Genomic DNA, 12,356 nt, shown 5'->3' on the forward strand with positions numbered 1-12,356 from the left:
GTAGGTCCCCAACCCCCACAGAAGTAGTATAAGGGAAACAGGGATGATTCGCTTGAGCAAGGAGAACCTTGAAACTTTGAACACTTTCTCTACAAGCAAGCACAAGCAATGCCATCATCCCCTAGAAGTTACAGAGACACGAATGCCTGCTTAACCTATGAACAAGCTGGCTAGCACAGCTATCAGAAAACGGAACAGGCTGCCAGAGACGTAATGAGTTCTCTGGCACTGGAAGCGATTGTAAGAAGGCTAGAGAATCATCATTTGCTGGGGATGTCACAAAGGGAATTCAAGCATGGAAAGGAGGGATTGGACGAGGTGACCTCCAAAGTTCCTTCTCACCGTGAATTTCAGAATCCTAGGAGCAAAACTACATTGTTTGTGTCCCACTCAGTGCCTGGACAGCCCACTTAGCATTTGGCTTCCTCCCTCCGCCCCCAAACCCTTTAATTCTACTGGAGCTAAATTGGCAGAGAATACAGTAGCCTCTCTACCAGATCAGTTGGTCTACTGAAAGAAGTTTGAGAGTAAGAATCCTCAGAAATAGAAAATTCTTAACCAGGAAAACAGAAAAATCAGATAGGTCACTATCCCACTTTGTAAGATGGAATTTGTACCTGAATTTACAGTGTCGGGCAGAAATTCTCCAGTGGTCTTGGGTCACCAAGAACTGGGACACATCCCTGACCCGCATTTCTGAAGCTTGGGGTTCAGAGCCTATTGGCTTTGCTATCAACCACACCTGTCATCTCTACAGTCCCCCGATGGGTTAGCCACCCTCTTGGAACATACACAGGAACATTCCTTTTTTTCATAGTAAAAAATTGAAGCAGTTACTAGAACAAGGAAAAGAATTCTGAGGTTCTCCCTTCCCCCCACAAAGAATTTCATTGAACCCTGCAAACACAGGAGGCAAACGCCAGGGAAGCAACCTTGACCAACAACTGGCAGTGAGGTTTAATCAAGTTTCTCTGGTCCTTTTTTCTGCTTTCACTAGTGCCAGAGTTCTAGGTGACTTCCTTTCATTTCTCAGTAGGAGGAGCAAACGATTGCAGCTGTCTGGAGAGCGGGGTTTATTGGAGAAATAAATCTCTTTGGCTAAATATGAACCACGCATAGGAAACAAAGGAACTGCTTTTTAATGACCAAGGTTTAAATGAAGCCCAGCAGCCAAAGGCAGAACCCCAATTAAGAAGAGATGGGAAATTAGTGTCCAAGAGACCACTTAAGGTTACATAAATATTTCCTGTGCGAAGTTACCAGGAATAGTTTTGGTTGCTGGGGTTTTAAAGATAAATAAGACACTCTTCCTGGCCCCCCGGGGTTTGGTGATGTGGGGTGCAAGTGGGGTTACCAAGTGGGGTTAAAGAGGAGAGGACAGGACAGGGTGAGAGGTGCTGTCATCGTGGTCTGACCCCATGCTATGGACATATCTCACCAGGAGGAAATCAGGGAAGGCTTCCAGAAGAGGTGCTGTTTATCTTGTCTTGAAAGATACGTAGGAGTTTGCAAGGAGGAAAAGGAGGGAGAGCTCTTCCAGGCAGAAGGAAGAGCACATGTAAGTAGAGGAACTGGGAGGGGACAGAGTCCACAATGCTGGGTACGACAGGTGTCAGGAAATATCAGATCCGGAGAAGGAGGCATCTGTTTTCATGGAGTTAGCTCCAGCATGTATGAAACATTAAGACAAAGATTGTATCTACTTCCCATAAGCAGCTCATTTTTTCCCCTAGCACTCCTCTCTCCTCTACCCAGCACAATACTGGTTTGGAAGAGGTTCCATAGATATTGATTGATTGATTGATTGATCTAAATAATTCTAAGTTGGTTCCCTCCACTTACTGAGTCATTCATTCATTCTTACCTATTTATTCCACCATTCACCTATCCACCCAACAATTTATCTGTCCATCCTTGTAACCATCCAATAAATATTTATTGCACACTCACCATTCAATGTGAGTCCAGCTGTGGAAAATGAGGTTACATAGGCAGGCCAGAGCCCAGCTGTGAAAGCCACAGGTGCCATGAAGACATTTAGGCTTTATTCTGTAAGTCAGGATTTCCCAAATTTAAGGGACACAGAATCTTCTAGGGAGCTCATATTAAAATCCAGATTCCAGGTATTGTGCCTTTTCTAGGTCCAAAGTGGCCCAGAAACCTGCATTTTGATGAGGGCCGACACAGGTGGCACACATAGGTGACAGCTGAGATACGACTGAGTGGCCCGGGGTGCATGTTGAGGAAGGGGCACGCCTTCTGCTGGGCGATTCTCAGCTGGAGGCCAGCGGGAAATGACCTGGAAGAGGAGGGAGTGGAGAATGGATTGTCACAGAGGTATAAGAAATTCAAAGCGGGTGCTCCTGGGGGGTGTCGGGGAGGGGGGATCAGCAGGACCACCGTTGGTGTGGCGTGACACCCAGGGGGCCTCTCTCTGGTGGCCTTGCCATGCCACCTGCAGCAGCAAGACCAGGAAGAGTGAGCAGGGCCAGGGGGAGAGGCTGGAGAAGAACCTGCCTGCTCGTTGGCAGTGCCCAGGGGATGGTGGCTGTCCCACGGGAGCCAGACCTCATTTACGCCCTGTGCCACTAATGAAGCCAGAGGCCCCAAGCCTGGGGAGGGGCTGGCCCCTAGGCTGGGAGCAAAGTGGGGAACACAAACAAGTGGCAAAGGCAGCCATGGGCCTGCCCCAGGGCGCCGGCCTCGATGATGCCCCACTCTGCCCAGTGACGTCACTGGTGACGACACAATCCCACGGTTCGGCCCCAGCCCAAGGCCTCCAGGTGACCCGGCTTCTCAGACTGCTGCCAGCTGCTCCGCACAGGGAACCGGCTCAGAGGAGCTGCTCTTCCGGCCAGGCCCTCTTCTCACAGGCTCCCCCTGCCAGGCGGCAGGGTGACAGACGTCCAGAGGCCTTGGCGGTGACCAGCCCTGTGGTCCAAAGTAAGGAGTGGTGGCCAGCGCAGGTGCCAGCGCCTTGTTGGCATTGGAGGCAGGAGAAATGACAGAAGCAAAGAAGTTTCCTTCCTTCTGAGGGCTCTCTGCTGACATGAGATGACTCCAGGCCACATCAGGTGCAGCTAAGCCAGGAGGCTGAAGAATTGCAACCCCTTCCCCCTGGGGCACCTGGTGGCTCAGTGGGTTAAGCATCTGACTCTTGATTTCAGCTCAGGTCATGTTCTCCAGTTCCTGGGATCGAGCCCAGCATAGGGGTCCCTGCTCCCTCTCCCTCTGCCCCTCCCTGCACACTCCACCCCCGCTCCTGCTCTCTCTCGCTTGCTTGTTCACTTACTCTCTCTCTCAAATAAATTAATAAAATCTCAAAAAAGAAATGCAAAAACCCCAAGGCAGCCACTACTGACCAGTCCAGCTAAAGTTAGCACTCACGTGGTACCTTAAAGCAGAATTTCTCAACCCCAGTGTGATAGCCCCATTTAAGAATATTTTGCATTCTCTTTAAGACCTTTAAGTGAATTTCAGAGATAAGATAACCACTCAACTCATAATTTCCAGAAACCATATAATATCCTGTCCATGATAGACAGGCTGGAAGAACAGTAAATTAGGATAGTATATTTCACGGCCATCCTAGGAGACATAATGAGGTAGCCACCTGCATCTCTAACTAGAACGGATGAGACAGCGACACACATGGGAAACCTGGCATCGGGACATTGTATCCATGACTCAAGCGGCACAAATAGAGCCGCGTTAGAGATCCGTTGGCTAACCGCGTGCTGTAGAAAATGTGAGTTTTCTGAAGCGGAGAATAATTTTTGATAAAGTTTGAACCAAACACGGCGCAACCCTCCCTCACTTTGCCTGGCATTGCATTCCCCTAAAAACCATACATTTAAACTTTGGGGGGGAAAAAAGGGCAATACTTTGTGTTTATATGTACAATGGAATGTGGGCTAAGTTCGGATGGTGATGGGTTGTTGCTTTTATGAACATAAAGGCACCGAGGACATGAGATAGTCATGAGCAACAGAGGACAGAGAGTTCCTGGTGTGGGACCATCCCACATGAAGTGGGACTTCTCCCTGGCTCCTATCCATTAGATGCAACGAGGTCCCCTAACTATTGTGACAACCCAAAGCGTAGAGCCACAGATTTCCAAAGGGCTCTCTAGGGCTTGGAGCTGTCCCCCCGAGGACCAGTGCTGTGGACTTGACAAAGCAGCTTCTTGTACATGAACTGATCCGTGCCTCCCGATGGAAGGAAGCTAAGTGGAGTCGAAAACAGGCCTAGAGAGGGAATGTCACGCCTTGGTTCACGGGGAATTAACCAAAGAGTGGAGACCCAGGATCTCTGAATCTCGGGCTTGGAGGAACTTCTGACTCCCAGTGACAGGTATTCCCTGTCTCCCAACACAGCCACACTTTCTGAGACACTGGGAGTCAGAAGTTCCCACAGATGGGAATTAAGTTAAATGAGATCATTAGGGTAGGCTCTAATCTAACAGGACTGGTGTCATATTGTCCTAAAAAGAGATTAGGGCACAGACGCAGAGGGATGACCTTGTGAGGACACAGGGGGAAGGAGGCCACCTACAAGCCAAGAAGAGAGGCCCCAGGAAAAACCGGCCCTGCCAATGCCTTAAGCTCAGATTTTTGGCATCCAGGACTGTGACACAATACATCTCTGTTGTGTGAGCCACCCAGTCTGTGGCTCTTTGTCATGGCGGCTCTGGCCCACTCATGCAGATGGCGTCTTGAAGACTGTCTAGCCTGACTGCCTGCCCCCATGTAAATTGTCTTGGGATTGCCAGGAGCCGGTCTCCTGTCTGCTCCCCTCCACACACCAACCACGGGGCGGAAAGGACAGACACTGCCTTTCACTCTATCAGCCGGATGAAGTCATTCACACCCTGCCAGGGAAACTCAGAAGGAGTCTCCCTCAAGCGGGTCAATAGGGAAACAGGTACAACCTCTAATTGTATCTCCAGTGTTAGGGAGAACTGTGGACTCCAGACGAGATGAAATCAGGCCAATTAATTACCCAAATTACATTAATTACCCAAATCTCTGTGCTGAGGCTCCATCTGCCTGGCTAACGGGAGACTTAGTCATCACCTAGAGTTCTTACAATCACCAGGTGTGCTGACTCATGTCTGGAAACTGGGATTTCTGTCCTCATCCCTTGTTTGTCCTAAGGGTGGGGCCGAAAGCCCAGTGCCCAGTGATGGGCAGACTCCCCAGATAGAACCCCCAACCACCCCTGGCATCCTGTTCCTCGCCGGGTAGTGCTCTGACCCAACCCACGGGATCTCATTGGGCTGGAATAACTCAGAATTGCCTTTCTAAGGGAAAACACCTTTTGTTTTTTGCTTAAGCAAGGGAGTCCTGCGGCAGAGTGAGCTGAGCCCCAATATTCCAGCCCCTTTCATCCCCACATCCCCACAGACACTTTCTCCCAAAGCCCACGGAAGTTCATGAGATGGCTCCCATCTGGCTCCTTGACCAGCTGCTTCATTGGCCCTCCTCTCAGACCCTGTCACCTTGGCGCCAAGGTCACAGGCAAGTCTGGTATCCTTGATCTCCTGTGTTGGTTTGGGAGGAGGGAAGAGTGCTCCTGGGACAGGTGGTGTCCCGTAAATCTGACCTCGGAGAGGGGCCACCCCAACATACTTCACGTTTGCCTGTGCCTAAAGGGTTCAGAGTGCTCGGGTCCCTCTGTCCCTGAAGCCCCCTAGCCTCCCTGTGTAAGCTCACGAGATGACTGGGAGCCCCGGAGGAGGGTCTCTGCGCAGCTCTGTGCCAGCGGCCAGGCCCTCAGCCTCCTGGTGCTGCAGCTGTTTGACCCCCACCACACCCCAGTATGATCTGTCAGCAGCCTTTACCACAACCACCTCCCAGTCCCCCAAGACACTCACCCCTGCTGCCCAGCCTCCACCCTCCGCTGGGTTTCCTCCTACTTCACCACAAGCTCGGTCCCCCAACCTCTTGTTCGTTTCTCATCTCACAACCTCTAAATGGTAGGGGGCTCCGGGACCCCTTCTCCTCTCTCTCCACACACACTCCTCGGCTGAGACTCAGGGCATTAAATACCAGGGATGTCCTGAGGACTCTAAATTTATGTCTGCACCCAGACCCCTCCTGTAAACTCTGGAGCTAATCGTGCTGTGGCTCACTGCACACAGCCAGGGGCCTCTCCGCCTTGACATGTCCACGCTGCCCTTCCGATCTTTCATCCCACGAATCAGCTGCTCTCACAGCCTTGTCTCATCTTAGTACTTGTCAGCTCCGCTCATCTCGATCCTTGCAATCACCCCAGATATGTGACTGGGGGCAAAGTGTTTCACGTTCCTGTGACTCGGTCTTTGCATTTGTAAGATGGGGAGAATAGGGGCACTCCAGGGTGGCTCAGTCAGGTAAGCATCTGCCTTCAACTCAGGTCATGACGCTGGAGTCCTGGGATGGAGCCCCGAGTCAGGCTTCCTGCTCAGCGGGGGAGTCTGCTTCTCCCTCTCCCTCTGCCCCTCCCCCCTGCTCATGCTCCTGCTCTCGCTCTCTCTCTCTCTCCCAAATAAATAAAATCTTGAAAAAAAAAAAGATGAGGAAAATGGTTTTTTTTAACTCGTAGGCTTTTTATGAGGATTGAAGGAGTTAATATTTGCAACAGATTTGGACCCGGGTCTGTAGCAGAGTAAGTGCTCCGAGTGTTAGCGCAGAGATCAGTCTTGGGCTCCCCTTTCTCTCGCATCTCATGTCCAATACCTCAGCAAATCCCATTTGCTGCACACACAAAATAGCATCTGATTGCTTCTCACCCACCCCCGCCAACTACTGCCCTGGTCCAAGGCAATGATTTTCAGTGAATTTATAGTTATGCAACCATCACCATAATTTTGTTTGGGGACATTTTCATCATGTCTTTTCTGGACATTTCATATAAACGGAGTCATACAACAGTGGTCCTTGTGTCTGGTCTTCCTTCCTCTTACGGGGACTCCGTCCAGAGGACTCACTGCGGCCATGCATGCAGTAGGAGCTCATGAATATTTGTGGGAGGGAAGAATGATTTTGAGGTCCTTCCATGTCATGGAAGGTAGCAGTTTGTTCCTTTTTTACTGCTGAATGGTATCCTGCCGTATGGATTTTGCCTGATGTTTGCAATAGTTTTCCTTCAGATCTGCCTGTTTCTACCTGTCCCCTCATCCCCTCTGTTCTGAGCACAGAAACCAGACGAATCCCTCTAGAGCAGAGGTCAGTCCACGCCACAAACTGACAACTTCCAAGGCCTCCATCTCAGAGTAAAAGCCGAAATCCCTACAGAAGTGGCTTAGTCTGTTCAGGCTGCCATAATAAATGCCACAGATGGGGGCTCAAAGAACAGACATTTATTTCTCACAGCTCCAGAGGCTGGATGTCTGAGTTCAGAGTGCCCGCCTGGTTGGGTTCTGGTGAGAACCTTCTTGGCTTGCAGATGGCCGTCTTCTTGCTGTGTGCTCGTCCGTGAGATCTCTCTCTCTCCTTCTTCTTATAAGACCACCAATCTTACCAAGTGAGGACCTTACCTCTATGACCTCACTATTTCCTAAAGGCCCCATTTCCACATATAGTCATGCTGAGAGTGAGGGCTTGAACTTTATGAGGACAAGGGATTTTGTGGCTTTGCCAGGGCTCTGTCCCCAGTTCTCACTCCTCCCATGCATGCAGTAGGGGCCTGATAAGTGTATGTAGGAGGAAAGAAGGAGCTGAGCTCCTGCTGAGCTCCAGGTCCTGCCCAGTCACAGTGTCCTTCCCCACCAGCACTGGAGACAAATCTGAGAATTGTGGGCAGCCACATTGCCCAGAAACAGGACCCAATTGTGCTTACACAGTGGGTCAGTGTGAGTTTGCTCTCTTGAGAAAACAGGATAACACCCCAGCCCCATAGTCCACTTGGGGTGACAGGCCCATTGCAAGGTCCTGCCCCACTTGTGTTCATCCACTCCACCAATATTCCCCAAATACTGCCTGTGAGCCACACACACAATGATAACAGGATCTGGTCCCTGCCCTCCTACCTGGGGAGACAGGTCCAATCCAAGCAACTGATGCCCCAGTAAAGGGTGCAGAGAGTGACTAACCCCACTTGTGAGTGGGATCTGCTTCATGGCATACCAACTGGGTCCTAGAGGATGGTTAACATGTTTAACAGGCAGAGCAGAGGGAAGGGCATGTTAGGGAGAGGAAACTCACTGTGTTGGGGGAGGGGGAGGCCATGTGGGAGTGAATGAGAGCACATATAGACTGAGTGGTTCTCAAACTGCCCTGCGGGCTTCCTGAGAGATTGTCAGGAGAGACGGAGGACAGGTGTGACTCAGAACATCTCTCTGAACCTGTTTCACATAGGGGACCTTCTCACAAGATTTCCTTTTGGCAAGGAATTTGAAAACTAGTGCTATCTAGTGCTGTCCAGTAGAATTTTCTGCTGCTAGGGAAATGTTCTATATCTGAGCAGTAGCCACAATGCATTTGAAATGTGGCTAGTACAACTGAGCAGCTGAATTTTTCATTATATTTAATCTTAATTAATATAAATTGAAATTGAAATAGCCATATGTGGCCAGTGGCTGCCATACTAAACAATGCATCTAGGTGACAAGAAGCCAATGGAAATGTTTAAATGGGACATGACCACAACTGTGCCTTGGAAGCCGGAGAGTCCTATGACTGCCTTAAGAAGTGGATAAATTTATGCCCATTTTGTTGATGAGGAAATCAAGTCTCAGAAAAGTAAACTGACTTGTTGAAGGTTTCAGAGCTGGTAAGGAGCTGAGGAGGGTCTTGAATCCAAGTCTTTCTAGCACCAAACCTGGGAGCCAGCCAAAGATGCTGATGCCCCTGGGGCATTGTCCGCGTGATCTATATAAATTCTATCATTGACAATTATGACCGTCTTGACACCGCTTGCCAAGTGAAGTACCAGTGGGTCCTATAACTGAAGATAACCCCAAATTCTGCTTTAGGGAGAATGGGCCATGACACTGGTATATAAGAATTTTCTAGTAGTAGAGTTTTCTTATTAGGAAATTTTCTGCTAAAATTTCTTCCTAAGTCCGTACAATTGTTGTTTTTTTTTTTTTAATCATTTGCTGTGGGGTCTTAGACATTAAAATTCCTATGCATGTACTTAACTTTCCCCAGTAATAAAAGTCTGAGGCAAACAGCAAGTTGGACCACAGTAATAACCCCTCTTGATATTATTCATAGTAAAGCATGTCATCCACAAATATTAACCACAAACACTAAAGAGAGTTCTCTGCCTTCACATGGGGCTCTTAAAGATAATTTCCTAATGGGTATTTTCTTTTTTTTTTTTTTTTTTCCTGGCAGGTAAAATAACAACTTGGGAAAAGCCTTCACACTCAACCCTCAAGCTCTTGTTGTTCCTTCCTTGGCTGCTTTCATGTCCAGCTGACTCAGAAAGGGTTGAGTAGGGAAGGGAAATGAAAGTTGCTCTGGGGAAAACAACCATGTTCTCTGCTGATCTCAACAGAATCTGGTTTTGTAATAGTCAGGACACAGCAGGTTATGCCGCAGTAACAAACAACCCCAAATCTCAGTCACCTAAGATAATGATGGCTGTTTCTCTCTCATGTGACCCATTGATCTGGGGTCAGGTGGAGGCTCTGCTTCATGTGGTCATTCGGAGACTCAGACTGACATAGCAGATCTCTTCTCTGACACTGTCAAGAGCTCTGAGGGGTTTCTACTCTGATGTAAATGCTCTGGGCAGGAAGTGAGGTACTTCACTTCCTTTGGCAACTTACTGGCCATCACTGATCACATAGCCACGTGGCCCCATCCAACTACTCCCTGGGGGGCAGGAGATACAATCTTGGTGGAAATCCCGAGTGTTTGCCCTAATGACCATCCCAGCTGAGACCTGCAGTTTTGTTCTGTTTCTCTGCTTTTCTTATTTTGGAATTCTACCCTCCTCTGGATTTCCAGGAACAGCAAGTTGGTGGAGTAGGCAGGTGTCACAGGATGGAACAGATCGCCTGAAAGTCTTAACCGAACAAATCCCTCCTGCCAAGGTTTTTCAAATCACAAGCTACTTTTCAGCACAGACTCCCATGAGGGAGATGCTGAGGAGCAGGGACTGAGCTTAAAGGAACTGAGAGGCTGGCTCGAACTTGGAGCTGGAAGGAGCGGCCCTGTCATCTCAGGGTTCAGGAAATTGGGGCCCACAAAGAAGTTTCTGTGAGGTTGCCTGGGCAAGGGTAGGACTAGAGCCCAACTCTCCTGGCTCTTAGAACTAGAAAAAAAATGTTTCCCCATGGCTCACCAACTGCCACCTCTGCACAGACTCTGATCTGAAAGGAATGGAGGGAAAGACAGAGGATGAAGGGGAGGGGAGGGAACGCCTGAGCCCTGTTGCCTTTCTTCAGCAGACCCTGAACAAATATTCCCTTCCTGGGTTCCTTTTTCAAGGCCTTTCCTCTCCCCTAAACCAACCTTTCTGGCATGCCCCATGGAAGTTCCATTTCATGTTGTCATAAACCAATGACCCAGAAGCTTCCTCTAGCTTCCTGTGACCTGAGAAAGCTGGACCTGTGTCTGTCAGAGAGAGAGAGAGATTCAAAGACAGAAAAAGGCAGCAAAGGTGAAGAGGATGAATGTGGCCTGTGAAGAACCCTGAATGTGATGGGCCTTCCATCCTCCATCCCAAGATTATCTGCTCCGGGGACTACCATCTGGAACCTTCTGGTTGATTTTTCCTTGTCCAGGGGCTCTCTCCTCCACTACAAGAATGTGCATTCCATGAGGAGACCGACTTCAACCGCAGTCTTGACTGACAGCCGGCTACATCTCAAGCACTGGGAGGCATATTACAATGTTTGCACGAGTTCAGTATTTGTTGAATGGATTTGAGGAGGCATTTAAAGGTTCAAATGCGGAGGTGACAGGATCATGTTTGTCTTTCAGAAAGATCAAAAGAGAAACGTGTACACCTGGCGTTGGAGCTAGTCTCCAAGATGGTGAGGGAGAAGCTGGAGAATGAGGCTCGTGGACAGCATCCCAAGCTGAGAATGATGGTTCGATGACAGGGAGAAGAAGAAAGGTGCAGTGAAGGTCCATTCAGTCCCTCACTTGCTCACTCACTCAGCCCACACTCTTGCCTTGACAGTGGCTGTGATGGTGGGAGATGGCACAAATGAGCGAACTCAGCAAATCCTGTCATCCCAGAGCCCTCTGGTCCACCTATGGCTTCTTCTGTCTCTTGATCCGAAGATGATGCGAGGGGTCCGTTTGAGACCCGGATCTGATCTCCTTGCCTCCTTCGCAGGCATTCTGCACCCCAACACTCCCAGGGCAGTGGGGGTGGGCGATGAGCCAAAAACAGAAACAACAGAGACCAGGCTAGCAATAAAGACGGGCTGACAGGGAGGGTCATCATGGAGAAGTGTTTCAACCCAAGATCAGAGTCAAGATTGGCTAGACAAAACTATGGCGCTGGAGGCTGAAACTAGACTCTCCCAGGCTGAGAGGGTGTGTCCTGCACCCCAGCCTGTGGCCCATGTGCTTTCCTCCACTCATTTATTCACTCATTCGGTCCTTGCCATTCTCTTGCGCCTGTTAATCTTACTGGTCCTCAGGGAACGCTTGCTTTAGGGGACTGGTTTGGGAGATATCCTCTTCTGGTTCACAGATTTTCTTGGTCAAAGAGAATAATCACTGGGAGGTAACAGCTGGTCACTATTTTACATTGTCTTCACCACTGAAGGAGGACCACCTCACAGATTGTCGGGCTCCCCAGCCCTATAGCCACAGAGAGCTCATTGGGAGCCCCAGCAACTTGTCAGACCCCCAGGGAAGCCCAGGCACACAAGCCACATCCGGCCTTGGGAAGAAGATAAATATTTAACGTCAGGAGGGACATGTTGCAACCTTTGCAAAGACTTTAGAACACCTACAATTAAGTCTAACCCCTAATTCGTCTGCATAAATGCATCTTTGCTTAGTTCCATTCCCCACATCGGAGGCAAATTAGCTTTCCTTGGGTGAATCAGAGGGAGAAGTGCTTTCAAGGTGAGAGTCTCCCAGATACGAAGCAGAAGGGTGGGGGAGGGGGAAATCCAAGCCTGAATAACATGTCCAAAATAACAATCTTGTTATTTAAAGCTGAGGTGCAGGGAGAACCCTATAGAAGCACCGATGATGTCCCTTAACACCGAGAACATTCATCACAATTGATGGCTCCAACCAACAGCGGGGGAATCAGAAGTGATTGATTGATTAGATCCTTTAAAGCGTTGCCAAAAACTGCCTCGGAGAACGTGCTTGCATCCCCACCAGTGAAAAATGCGTGTTCAAATAATGTCACCTGTATTAAATTATCACCCTTCTGTCCAGGTATATACA

This window comes from Enhydra lutris, unplaced genomic scaffold (genome assembly GCF_002288905.1).
Source record: "Enhydra lutris kenyoni isolate GAN:26980312 unplaced genomic scaffold, ASM228890v2 scaffoldscaffold20, whole genome shotgun sequence".
Taxonomy (NCBI): Eukaryota; Metazoa; Chordata; class Mammalia; order Carnivora; family Mustelidae; genus Enhydra; species Enhydra lutris.